The following is a 14,485-nucleotide window of genomic DNA, read 5'->3' as shown; positions in this document are numbered from 1 at the left end:
GAGTAGCAGCTGTGTTTTCTTGTTTAGGCCGAGGGATTATGATCATTTGTGGTGACACGGACTGATGAGGGTGGAAAACCCATGGAAGCTAGGTCACTGAGGGGAGGAGGGAGGGAGAGACGGAGACCGAGCAGGAGCACAGACACTCATGCACAAAGCCTCTAAATAAGTCCGGGTTTATACAAGTCGAGTATAATCTGAGCCCTAATCTGACATTTTTTACTTGCTGGGTATCGCAGGTGAACTCTTCAGTTGAGGTTACTTTATTTTGGCTTAACCTTCAGCTTTGGGAAAATATTTTGGGAATGGTGAGGTGAGACGTGATAGTGGAATGTGTCTGTGTGTGTATATGTAGGTTCTGATAACCTGGTACGCTATGGCACTCTGGAGAGTCTCGTGAACGATGTGGCTGATGACACGTGGGACAACAGAGCCACGAATAGAATGAGCACCATCCGATTCCTCGATGACGACGATGAACAGGTGAGAGAATTGTGAAATGCTGGACTCTGTATCACCTGATTGGGCTTCCGTGTGTGTGTGCGCGCGTGTGTGTGCGCGTGTGTGTTAAACTGAAATAACAGCTCGGACTATTATTACTATTACTATTATATTACTACTGCTACCATCTAATTTATAAGATTGGTTTTGATGCACGTGTTTACTGTATCATTAATTAAAATGCAAATGTGCAAACGCTTATGTCAGAGTGTCAGAATCCCGAGTTTGAGTGAGGAAACTTTCACGCCTGTGGATTTCGGACATTACTCTGTAGGTTGCCGAGTCAGGATTGTCAGAATTTTTGGAAACCCGACTAAATGAATGAAGTGCATTCAGTAAATAGCAAAATAACGAGGTATATAAACACAAAATCCAATGGCAAGAAATTCCTGACAGTTCATCTTTGTTAATACAGGGAGTGACCCTGGTGGTATGAACCACACTTGGGAACTAAGGAAATTAGAATATAAAGCATAAGGTAGCCTTTGAGTACGATAGTTGTCACACGGGTCATGTTTGCTGTGGTCCAAATCCGAGTGCGATTGTTCCCCCCGTTGGTCTGGGTTCAGACTCACTCGAACGCAGGTGCAACAGATATTATGTGCAGCAGTGGACCTCTTCTGTGTCCCACAAATTCCCCTGCCGCTCATGGTACACGTGTTGTGGAGACTACGTCGTAATGATGCCGTCCTCAGCTAAAACGCACACGCAGGTTACTTTACTTCCTGAATAAGCGCGGAACGGAGTACGATTTGCGTTCGTATTCACTGGAATCGTGGCTCGGTTCCAAAACAACCGAACTAGGACCACCTCCTTCAGGTAGTCTCAGGTCCAGTACCACGCTGTGCTTCCCGGTCCACGTGACAGCTTTCACATTACACACAAACCACGCTCAGACTGAGCTGCCAGTGCGAAAGCCCTCTAAGAGTCTGATTTTGGATCCGTAATTAAAGCTATGCCCTTGCTTTAGGGGCTTACTTCGCCTTCAGTCACTGTCGTTGATTATTTATCTGGAACAGCACACCTATGGTGTTTTATTCTGTACTTGGCGTGGTACACTGAGAGTTGGGAGTAAAGTCATTCAAATGGCCTTGTTCTGTAAACATAGCCCTGTCCTGTTCTGTGATGAATGAATCACTGTTGTAAGAAAAGAGTAGAGCAGAAACCTGTATTGCTATGTGACCGGGACCTGTGAGAATTGTTTAAATGGTTTTCTAATAGTACAGTACAGATTTATACACTCATTGGTATATCCCTGCTCATTCATGCAGTTATCCAATACATGAAATCATGTAGATAAAATGTGGACGTCTTCTCAGGTTCGGCATGTTTTTTTTTTTTTTTTCCATTTTATGGTAGCCTTCTTCTCGGCTCGACCCAGTCTAGCTATCGAGCTCTCTTTTGATCTCGCTCATCAACAAGCCGTTTCCACTCTTAGTTCCGCCACTCGATGGTTTTTTGCACCATCTTGAATAAACTCAGGAGGCTGTGAAATTCCAAGCAGATCAGTAGCTTCTGAAATACGCAAATACCCGTCTGGCACCAGCAACCATGCCACCGAGTCACCGAGAGCACATTTTCCCCCTATTCAGATGTTTGATGTGAACATTTCCTGAAGCCGTTGATGTATATCTGCATGATTTTATGCACTGTGCTGCTGCCACATGATTGTCTGATTGGATAATTGCACAGCTGTGCAGCTGTACAGGTGTTTGTCTTAAAGTGGCCAGTGAGTGTATGTATAGTGATACTATAGGTTATAAATGCAGAATATGCACTAAGTTAGCCTTTCTGTTATTAAATACACGGACCTTGTGCCTACACTCATCAATTAGCTTTATTATTATTATTATTATTATTATTATTATTATTATTGTTGTTAGCAGAATGTAGTCCAGCTGTTGCCGTGCTAATCACATAGACCCTGTCAGAATAATAACTTGACAACTCGGTGACTCCACAAAAAAAATTAAAGATAACACAGTACAAAACAGACCATAGACCAGCAAATATGTACGCTCAACTATTGCCAGGAATGAATGATTCATCAATAACCGAGTAACAGGACCAGCGTGGGAAAGAAGCCGTTTTATAACGGTGATGGATCGAATGTGATGAATAGCAATAACTAGGTGTCTATAACTATAGCTCGTGTATCTCCAATGATGGTCTTGTTTTCTTTATTTCTTTTCCTCTGTCGTAGGGGACGCTGTTGCGACGGGCCACGCCGCACCCCGGAGAGCTGAGGAGCATGAAGAAGGTGGTGGAGAATCTCCGCAACGGTCTGAACGCTGCCAAAGGCCTGGACTCCAACAAAAACGAGGTCAATAACACTGTGGACCGAGTGACTACATCTGTGTGACCGCTTTGTTTTCCTCCAAGATGACCCAGTCCCCATCGTGTCTTCCCACAATGCACCTCATCCAGCCTTCTCCCTGTGCTTTTTCTCCCTTGAATGTGACTCTCCTCTCTCTGTGCTGGGTCTGTTCTGTTCTCTCCTTCATCTCCTCAGATCCTGAATCAGGGAAAGACCACCATGATAGGTGCCTTCTTTTTTCTTTTTCTTGTTTATCTTCAGAGCAATAATCCATGGACTGCACAATTTCTTTTTTCTTTTTAAATTTTACAATCCAGCCCTTTTGTTTTTTTAAAGCTTTTTGATTTTTTCCAAACACATACCAAGTTAAAATAAGTAGGTGCACTACATTAAGTCTTATATTAATGCTGACAGAAGCTCCAGTTATATATTTACATTCTATTTTTCATTTTTTGTTTTTTAAACACTGGGTGGATGTTTCTTTTTTCTTTCTTTCTCATGAACATGAACTATAGCGCGGGACTGGGGGCGGAGAAACCAGCGTGAACTAAACTAACGAACCTAAACATGAAACATGACATGAACTATGACTATGAATTGAACCATGAAACTATGAACTGTGACTTTGGTTCTCTATCGTAAGGACAATCAACTAATCTACTACAACTCAATATTCCGCGCTGTGTGCTGGGAGGCGCGCGGTATATATACAAACATAATCAGCCTCGTAATGGCTGAGGGCGATTCAGACACACATGAAACAACAACCAATGACAGAACGGGGAGGAGACATAACAGAAACATAACAAATGCACGTGTCGAAATGTCACGATTGTCAACAAGGGAAAAGCAGGTGCTCGCGCACCTGCTCGTGCACGCGCGCTCACATGCTCCACAGCCGCGCTGCTTAAAGGGGAACTCATGACAGAACTTGGTCGGCCGTGTCGGTAGACTCGGGCTTGAGCAGAACTTGGTCGGCCATATCAGTAGACTCGGGTGTGAGCAGAACTTGGTCGGCCATATCAGTAGACTTGGGTGTGAGCAGAACTTGGTCGGCCGTGTCAGTAGACTTGGGCTTGAGCAGGGCTTGGTTGTCCGGGTTAACAGACACTTGGGACAGTAACTGGGCTTTGCAGTGGATCTGTGGAGCTGAGACCCACTCCTGAACCTCCGGCTGGGGCTCTGATGCTGGGGCCTCCCTGTTGACCCGCTCGGCAGGTGAGCCCACCTCGTGTGTCTCAGGTTCGAGCTCTGAGGTCGCCAGGTTAACCTCAGGCTGGAGCTCCGGAGCTGAGACCTCCCCATAGGTCTCGTGCTGGAGCTCTGAGGCCGCCATGTGGACCTCTGGCTGGAGCTCGGCGGGTGAGACCTCCTCGTGGGTCTCAGGTTCGAGCTCTGAGGTCGCCAGGTTCACCTCCGGCTGGGGCTCGGGTGCTGAGACCTCCGACGGGAGCTCCGAGGTCACCCTGTTGACCCTGGGCTGGATCTCTGCACGGGCTCTCCGGTGGAGTTTCTTATGCTCCCGCCAGCTGCTCTTGAAGCATTCATGAGAGCAGTAGAATGCTTCCTGGAGACACAGTTTTTTGCAGGTAGGGCATTGTAGCTTGGTCTCCCTCCTGCAGCCCTCAGACATGCATGTCGGTGCCAACTCCACCACGTTGGCTGGAACCTGAAGCAGATCGGTGGAGGCCGACCTGTCAATCCTCTCATAATAGAGGTTAAAGGGCAGGTCAGGCTGGGGCTGTCCATTGACTCTCCACCCCAGTAAATCCAGACCATGAAGCTGCCCTGGCTGCGTGAACTCCTCCATAAAAAGTTCTGCAAATTGAGTGACATCCTGGAGGGCAGAGGACTCAGTGCTCACCAGCTGCTCCGCCCAGTCACGGGCTGGACCGCAAAACCTGGACACCAAGAACCCGATCCACTGTCTCTTAGTAGGCTTGGGATACGCCAGGCTGCAGAAATATTCCTGGCAGCTGAAGAGGAACTCCAGCGGGTAGCTGCTCAATCCCGCTGTCTCTGGCGGCAGTTCAACGGCGTACCGTTGAGGGAACTGCACGGACAAGAAATGTGAGGTCAGTAATCGGAACGTTTCCCGATAAGGTATTGTCCTGCTACTCCCATTGTAGCGTGATGTCTCCCCTGTCTTCCTGCTGCATCCATGTTACGGCAGAATATTCTGTCACATTTCGTGACGCAACGAAGATAAGGTAGGATGCAAGTGCAGTATGAACAGTTTTATTGAGAGACACACAGGCAGGTAAATCCAAACAGTAATCCACAAACATAATCCAGTAACATGCAAAGTTCAGAGGCCACGCCTCCTTCACTTTGACTGAGACACAGGACACGCCTCCTTCACTATGACTGAGACACAAAGGCCACACCTCCTTCACTGGGACGGTCTCATAAGCCACACCCCCTTCAATAGGAATGAGGGATGAACAGTGGTAAAGGAGACATATTTGATAATGTAAGTAGTAATAATCAGAACTCTGTGTGTGTGTGTGTGTGTGTGTGTGTGTGTGTGTGTGCAGCCTGTGCTGTCTCTGCCTTGCTGTGTGAGGTGGCAGAATGTGGAGGAAGAGAGATGGAGTTTGATGTTGCACTTGGTCAAGAGGAGCTGACTGAAACAAGCCTACAGCTTACACACCTACTGCCAGCTGGGTATATACCGGTGAGTCAGACCGGTAGCTCCAAAAGTATTGGCACCCATCGTGCAAATGCGCACCACTTATTAAATCATGTCATGATCTTAAACATGCGGGGATTCTGTATAAAACAATATTTTTCTTAAGGAGTGCTTTATTTCCTGCAAACGTATTGGCTCTACTACAGATAACGTTAGTCACCGCCTCCCCCACCACCAACAAATCAGGCCCAAAGCATCACTTTACAGATTTCACAATGGCTATCAGGTGCTTTTCCTTATATACAGTCCCCTTTCTTGATGATTTTCAAGGCTGAAAAGTTTAAACGGCCCACGTTGTACTCAATGCTGTTTTAAACTGCTAATATAGAGTTCCTTCTGAAACTATTGGAACAGCCGATTCATTTGTTTGTGCTATACACCAAAAACATTTGGGTTTGAGATCAAACAATGGATATGAGATGAAAGTTCAACTTTTATTTCCTGGAAAAAGGAAATGTATAGGAACAGACAAGTCTTGAAGTAAGTTAAAATAAATAACACTTAATATTTGATGCGCATCCCTTGCTTGCAGTAACTGCATCAAGTGGTATGGCCTGTGTTTCTGCTCTCAAAGTGTCTGAGACCTTCACCCCTACCCTGTGGAGGTTGTTGTTGATGTCACTAACTGTTGTTTTGTTGGGTTCCTTCATAGCTCTCACAATGTTTCTGTCATCAGCTGCTGTTGTTGTCCTTGGCCGATCCATTCGGTGTCTGCTGCTCAGTACACCAGTGCTTTCTTTCTTTTTCAGGATATTCCATATTGTTGTAGTGGCTATGCTCCAATGTTTATACAATGCCTCTGATTCTTTTTCCCTCTTTTCCCAGCTTCAAAATGACTTGCTTTTCTCCCATAGACAGCTCTCTGATCTTCATGTTGGCTTATCCTTTTTAACAACAGATGCAGTCTTCACAGGTGAAACTGAAGGCTAAAACCAAAACTAAGAGTAGATGTTCAGCGCTATTTATTGTTTAAACAGTCAATCTAACAGGACACAATATCCAATATCAAATCTCCCCTTCATCTCTAAGATTTTAGAAAAGGTTGTAGCAAAGCAGTTATGCTCGTACTTAGATAGGAATAACATTCATGAAATGTATCAGTCAGGGTTTAGACCTCATCATAGCACAGAGACAGCATTAGTTAAAGTAGTAAATGACCTTCTACTGACCTACGATCAGGGTTGTGTCTCTCTGCTTGTGTTACTCGACCTTAGTGCAGCTTTTGATACTATAGATCACACTATTCTCCTTGATAGATTAGAAAATGTTGTTGGTATTAAGGGAACAGTCCTCTCCTGGCTCAGGTCTTATCTGACCGATCGTTATCAGTTCGTAGATGTAAATGGTGAATTCTCCATGCGTACTGAGGTTACTTTTGGAGTTCCACAGGGTTCTGTTTTAGGCCCACTGCTCTTTACTTTATATATGCTACCCCTAGGTCAAATTATTCGTAAACATGGAATTAGCTTCCACTGTTATGCTGATGATACACAGTTGTATGTTTCAGCGAAGCCAGAGGACAGACAGAAGCTTAGTAAAGTTGAGGATTGTGTAAAGGACATTAGACATTGGATGTTAACTAACTTCCTTCTACTTAATTCTGATAAAACAGAAATACTTTTATTAGGCCCACGTGTAGCTAGAAGTAATCTTTCTGATCACATGGTTACTCTGGATGGTCTTTCTGTTTCATCATGTGCAGCAGTTAAAGACCTTGGAGTGATTATTGACTCCAGCCTATCATTTGATGCTCATGTAGATAATATTACTAGGATAGCCTTCTTTCATCTCAGAAATATTTCTAAGATAAGAAACATATTGTCACTACATGATGCGGAAATACTAGTTCATGCATTCGTCACCTCTAGATTAGATTACTGTAATGCCTTACTGTCTGGATGTTCCAGTAGGAATATAAATAAGCTCCAGTTAGTCCAGAATGCAGCTGCTAGAGTCCTAACTAGAACTAGAAGGTACGACCATATCACACCGATATTATCAATACTGCATTGGCTCCCAGTAAAATCTCGCATTAACTATAAAATACTTTTATTAACCTATAAAGCACTAAATGGTCTCGCGCCACAATATCTAAGCGACCTTTTGGTTTTATATGATCCGCCACGACTACTTAGATCAAAAGATGCAGGCTATTTGACGGTACCTCGAATAGTGAAGGCTACAGCAGGGGGAAGAGCTTTCTCTTATAGAGCCCCACAGTTATGGAACAGTCTTCCTATTAGTGTTCGGGACTCAGACACAGTCTCAGTGTTTAAGTCTAGGCTTAAAACGTATTTGTTTACTCAAGCCTACCCTGACTAGATTCTGTTCTACTACTTCGCAGTCATAATTATCTTTTTTCTCCCTCTCTCCTTTCGCCGAGCCCCACATGAATTTATGGAGATACTAGAGATCCAGATCCTTTCTGCCTCTGGATGGAGCTCAAATCTTCTCTAATTCCAGACTGCTGGGACTACGGCTGCTCCTAAGGCCATACAGACTTCATATAAATCCATAATGAACTTTTTCACACTATCTGTTGTTACCCAGATGAGGATGGGTTCCCTTCTGAGTCGGGTTCCTCTCAAGGTTTCTTCCTCTTAAAACATCTTAGGGAGTTTTTCCTTGCCACCGTCGCCACTCAGTGGCTTGCTCAGTTGGGATAAATTCGCACCTTTAATATCTGTATACCATGTTGATATTTCTGTAAAGCTGCTTTGAGACAATGTCTATTGTAAAAAGCGCTATACAAATAAAATAAAATTGAATTGAAAAATTGACACACCTGGGTAACAAGAAACACCTTTCAGTCACATGTTCCAATATATTTACTCGCCTACAAATTGGCTGGTGTGATACAAAACGTGCTATGTTCTATGTCGGTTATCACATCTACATGTAAATACCAGGAAATAAAAGCTGAAACTCTCGTCTCATATTCACCTTTTGATCTCAAACTCAAATGTCTTCAGTCTACAGAAAAAAAAGAATTGGTCTTGTCGTTCCAGTAGTTTCAGAGGGGACTGTATCTTTCTGTCCATTTAAAAGTTGTTCGTTAATAAGAATCTTTCTCGTTCGAGCAATGGTAACAGTTCCTGTAGTTGTTGTGGCTGAAGTTTTCCCCGCTTCAGAAGTGGTGCTGTGATGGACTGATGATGTTTATGTGTGTGTGGAAGATTTATATAAATATCTACTTATATAACTATCACGGACTTCCAACCCACAAGCAGACAAAACATTTGATCAGTTCAAAATAAGTCTGAGGCAAAGCAAACTAACAGACAGGCATCACTGCAGTGCCGTGACGCTGTTTTGTCTCAGAGGTTTGTCAGAACCGCTGTGTTCCCCACAACGCAGTGCAGAGTGCCCTAGAAAAACTGTTGACTAAATTCTTAGTGTATACTGACAACTGAGTGTTCTTCAGACTGTTTTCCTCATTATTTAAGTGCATTTCCTAAGTATTCACCCCACTTTCAACTTTCCGACACCCCATCCCCTAACCCCACCCCACACACACACACGTACACATTTTGTAGTGTTACCACCACCATGCTTCACAATGGGGATGTTGTCCTCAGGGTATTGGGTTTCTGCCAAATGGCGGACTCAGTCTCAGATAAGCTTTCCTCACACGTTTTCAGAGTCTCCGACATGTCTTCAGGTAAACTTCACACAGGATATCATACAAGTGTGCCATAAATATGTTTATCCTGTGAACAGCTTCTTCCACGGTTCCATTTGCGATCGCAGAAACGAAAGCAGAATCGAGCAAACGCTGCAATATTCGGAGCAGCTTGCAACGATTTAAACTTACCGCAGATTTTCTGCAGATCTGGGCCAAGATTTCCTCTTCGATTCATGTCCGTCAACATGAGTAACAGCTAAAAGGTCTCGTTTACCAACAAACATCACCGCGAAAGAGCGCGCAAAACAATTTTGTGTGAAAAACAACGTAAATTTGAAAAAAGCCACCGAAAAATCGAGCATTTTGGGCCGCAATAATCACAATATAAATAAATAAATATATATAATGTATATAAATAATTATAAAAACCCTCCAAAATCCTGTACAGACTGGGTTACAGTGTGTTTCTCTTGTACCAGGTGCTGATGGAGGACCGGCAGAGCGAGGCGGTGTACCTAGAGATCAGTCCTCTTTTCCTCCAGGCCGAGAACAAACACAAACTCTTCCAGTTCTTCTCGCAGTTCCTCTAAGGCTGACGCAGGAGAAACACACGTCTACCCCGCTCTAGCTTTAGTTACAAAATATCAGTGTTTCTGGTAATTCGCTTGGAGCAAGATGTGTTCTTGAACGTGGACCTTTAAAAACTGCATTTGGTTTCTCTCTTTCTTATGAATGTAGTTAGGAAATGTTTGTTGTGGTTTTCAGTTTTGCACTGAAGCTATGAGCCTAATGTGCTGTAGCTAACAAGTAAAGCTTATATCTAGCGGTTTAGCATCATGAAACCTAAAGCATTATGCCTTTACTACTAGCAGCTAAAAATTCTTTATTTGTACAGATAGATTACTAAACCAGTGTGTGATGATTTAAGCGTTCAGTTTCCACACTGTTGACAGTTTGGAGCCTTGTAGCTCTAGTGCAAACTGAAGACTGAGCTCTGAGCTACATGTTGTGTGTTAAGTGTGTTAATGTCATTCGATATAATGCTGATGGTAGGCTTTGAGTGAGAATATTGGTAGGATTTTGAGTTGATCAGAGCTGTTAACCAATAAGAGAGCAGGATATTGGTCATTGTATTCAGTTTAATTAGTGAGTGTTTGACAATGTTGGATTGTTAGGAAGTTAACGAGTTCTTCTCTGGTTTCTGTTTGATGAAAATTGTTGCTTTATAACGTTGCTTTGTTTGATTTGGAGAAACGAATACAGGTTTTGTTCTGCACCGTCGCTCAATCCGGATCTTTCTTTTTCCACGTTCTCATACATGATGCTGTTAACGATGAGTGACGGAGCTCATGAACCACTGACCCTCCAATCAGCCCCTGATTATCCGCTGGTAATGCCGTCAGCCCTCTCGGGACACCGTAGCAATCCCATAACCCCCCTCTTTCACCCCACACAAGTACATATATAGACAGACTCTTTCCACACGCAGCACGGCGAGAGAGATGCTGACGGACAGGGCTGATTACTATAGTGCACCAGGTGCTGAGTAAGATCTCAAGAGACACACACACACAGGTGAACTGCACAAGGACCTCCTGCACACTCGCGGAGAAGGCGATCGATAATGTCGAGAGAGATTCGCAGGTTGGACAACCCACTAATACAGTAGTGTTTCTCCCGAAACATAATCAACAGAGCTCTATCTCCTGGAAGATCACAGCACCTGCACTCTGGACCAATCACTTCTAGTGCACACAAATCTGATTAGGATTTCAGAAACATCTAGACATTGAAGCATTTCAACGGTGAAAGTGATTTATTTTTATTTTTTCCATCCCCGTAGCTCAGATAAAAGTCAGCCAACCGTGCAGGAGTCACACCACTGTGTTTCGGATGAACCCGATCTCCTCGATCTGACACTCCACGACGTGTCCTTTCTGTATTCCTTCTGAATTATAAAGAATCCCCCCCACCCCCCCCCCCATTTGCAGGTGCTGTGACTTCTACTTGTAGGGACCTGTTTATTTTGGTTTTAGCCAAATTACAATATTAATTAAAAACAAACTACACAACATAAGTAGCTGTCTGATGGGTCATGTTTTAGAAGCAGTACAAAGAACTAATCAAATTTAGCACTCAGGTGTAGTCATGAGGTTTGTTTTGATGGAACATTTTATTCAAAAGCTAATTAATTAGAATTTTATGCAAAACATTCCTTTTTTTGTTGGCGGGGGGGGGGGGGGCGGTTGCGAGTTTAAAAGAAATTAGCACTAAGGTGTGTTAAATTGTTGGTTATAAAAGAAACACTTCAGCGGGCAAGATGCGTTTGAGATCTAAACTTGGACCCAAATTAATTCGAAACATAAGCACATGATTATGATTAACACATCAGTGTATACACCAACACACTGTAAACACTCGTGCAACGCTGCAAGGCCACAGACCTTAAAATAAGAATATTTTCGATGTGGTGCGTTAACGATAACGCCTAATCAAAAAGCTTTCTGACTTCGTATTAATTTTGAAGAACGCTGTACTTTGTGTTTCCTCTCTCCGAAAGTAATCTCAAAGGATACGTCTGTACAGATGTTCCTGCCTCAGTAGGAGATAACTCCAGAGCTGTTTTCGGACTCATTTCTCTAATCGCTTAGTTCCGCACGGTCATCAAACACCAGACGTGATGAATGACTTTCTAAACCAGTCATCACCAAGGGCACCTCTTAACGTTTCCGAGGATTTCGGCTCACCAAAACTTATTGCGCCCCTGTCTTTTATGTATATTTACTCAAGGGGATTAAATGAGCCACGGTGTTTCTCCATCACCATGACCAGGTCATATTAGTCTTATAGAGATTCACAAAGTTGGAAAATGGAGAACAAGCCTACACAGTGTGAGAAACTGGAAACTGAGCTCACCTTTAGAAAGATGGGTGGCTTTCTGAACACGCCCACTCCTGGAGGCGTGCCTGTTAGAAACACGTCGCCTGGGTACAGAGTCACAAACCTGCCTTCAAGACAAATGAACAAAGCTGTACAGAAGACACTAGGGATGCAGTAACAATACAGCAATGTCTCAGTGCTCACAGATCTGAACTGCTCCCACGTGCAACAGTTTCTCCGCACGGTCACATTACTGCTTAATGTGCTGCACGATTCACTCAGCACAGTATCAGACCTATACCAGTACTGGTATCAATGCATCCCTAGAAGAGTCTGAACATTGAATCTGAACACTGCTGTAAGATCAGGTCAGTGAAATATGTTCACCACCATGCGCTGGATACTTACTGCGAGACCCACACCACCACCTTCTCCGTCTTAAAGATCAGCTGACTGGTGTTGCTGTCCTGAACTACGTCACCGTTTACCAGGCACCGGATCCCCAGATTGTGGACGTCTGATTTAAAAACAGCACATTACAGCTCTGACTCACAGCCTCATGGTTTTTTTTACGTTCACAACAATTTTTAGTTCAGGTTTCCATCTCACCGGCCCCCCACCTACCCTTCAGTGCTTCTGTGGTAACAAGAGCAGGCCCTAGTGGACAGAATGTGTCGAATATTTTTCCCAGAAGCCACTGCTTGCCGTTCTTCATCTGCCAGTCACGAGCGCTGACCTCACTGGCTACGGTGAAGCCGGCAACGTGACCGCGAGCGTCCTCCTCCTGAGAATAACAGGCATGAGCGCAAGACGCCTCTTTTTTATAGGAATGAATTTCTAATTTGGCATGATTTTTCTCCTCACACCAAACGTAGCCAAGATAAGTTTCATGTCTGCGGTTTGCTTCTTTAGTTTTTGCACTGGAGCTGTGACAATAATGTAGCTAACAGATGGAACAAATAGGAAGTCTCTCTCGTGCACATTTTAACAGCTAATATCGATCTTTAGACAACAGGACAATGTTTTATCATGTTTCAGTCATTTAGTTGTTAGTTATAGACTAAATTTAGTCAGCTAAACCTGATCTAAACCTTAAGGACTGAAAGCTGTTTTGGATATCAGCCAAAAGATTACATATAAGTGAGTCCATGAAGTCTGCCCCACCTCTGAGCACACTCTATGCCCTTCTCTCCCAGCTCCAAGAACTCTCTCATGGTGGACGGCACGGTCTGATCCAACACCTTCAGGTCGACAACACCTTTCGTGCTCTCCACACCGACCTTCGCACTTCCCTCGGCTCCCTTTCGGTTTCAATCCGTGCATTGGCCAGAAATCGAACCCAGGTCAACTGCTTGGAAGGTAGCTATGCTCACCACTATACCACCAATACCATGCTGGGCAATTCAACTCTGGTGAACAAAAGTTTAAGTATGTGCGTTTCTCATCAGCAGACCATAGGCAACAGCCAAAGAACTGCAATCATGGTTTCTGTAGTGTAGTGGCTATCATGTTTGCTTTACACGTGAAAGGTCCCTGGTTTGAGACTGGGCAGAAACAAGCTGGAAACTTTGCTTTAATAACTGACCGGTTGTCATCGCGGTAGGATCAGGTCCTCTAGGAACAGCCAGAAAGCGAGACCTTGAGCAGATTTCCTTCTTTTGTGCTTTTGTAGCAAAGCAGATAACATTTGCTTACGAAATGAAAGGGAGTCTCTGGTTTTCCATGAAAGTGGAAGCCTGGCTCTTTCGTTGCTCAATAAGACTCTGAACGTGACTGGAAAATTTTCCGTAAAGTACTGGTCACCAAGTTCACCTATCAGCAAGAGGTCTACGCCCGGAAAAGGCTGGGAGCGGTTTCCCTTCCATTGAGCCTTTTGTAGCAAGGCAGATAACAGCTGCTTGCAAAATCACAGGCAGTCTCTGCTTTTCCACTGAACGTGGAAGCCTGGCTCTTTCCTTCATCAAGAAGACAAGAGTAATGATGCGCTTGACTCGAGGTTGCAGCTTGTAATTCCCCACCTCCAAGCAGGAAAACGCAAAGAAAACGCACCCTCAACTTGAAATTGCCATACGTCAACAGTGGGAAGTCTTCTCATCTACCAGTTCCTTCCCTGTTCATTGAGTGACGTCGAGTCAGCATGACAGATTCTGAACTCACAAAGTGGCACTTACCTTAGTGGTTATTTGCTTTAGATCAGGGTTGTCCAGTCTTATCCAGAATGGGCCGGTGTGGTTGCAGGTTTTCATTCTAACCAAGCAGAAGCCACACTTTAGTCTATTGAAAGCCAAGATCAGCAGATCAAACAATTGGAATCAGGTGTGGCTCCTGCTAGATTGGAACAAAAACCTGAAGACTGGACAACGCTGCTTAAGACCAATCAGAATATAGACATCTTTGATTATTAAATATAAAACACTGACTATATAGATGGCTGATTGCGGAAAATGTACACCTCTCATCACAGTTTGCA

This window comes from Ictalurus furcatus, unplaced genomic scaffold, assembly GCF_023375685.1.
Source record: "Ictalurus furcatus strain D&B unplaced genomic scaffold, Billie_1.0 scf6, whole genome shotgun sequence".
NCBI lineage: Eukaryota > Metazoa > Chordata > Actinopteri > Siluriformes > Ictaluridae > Ictalurus > Ictalurus furcatus.
This window is presented reverse-complemented; position numbering follows the sequence as displayed.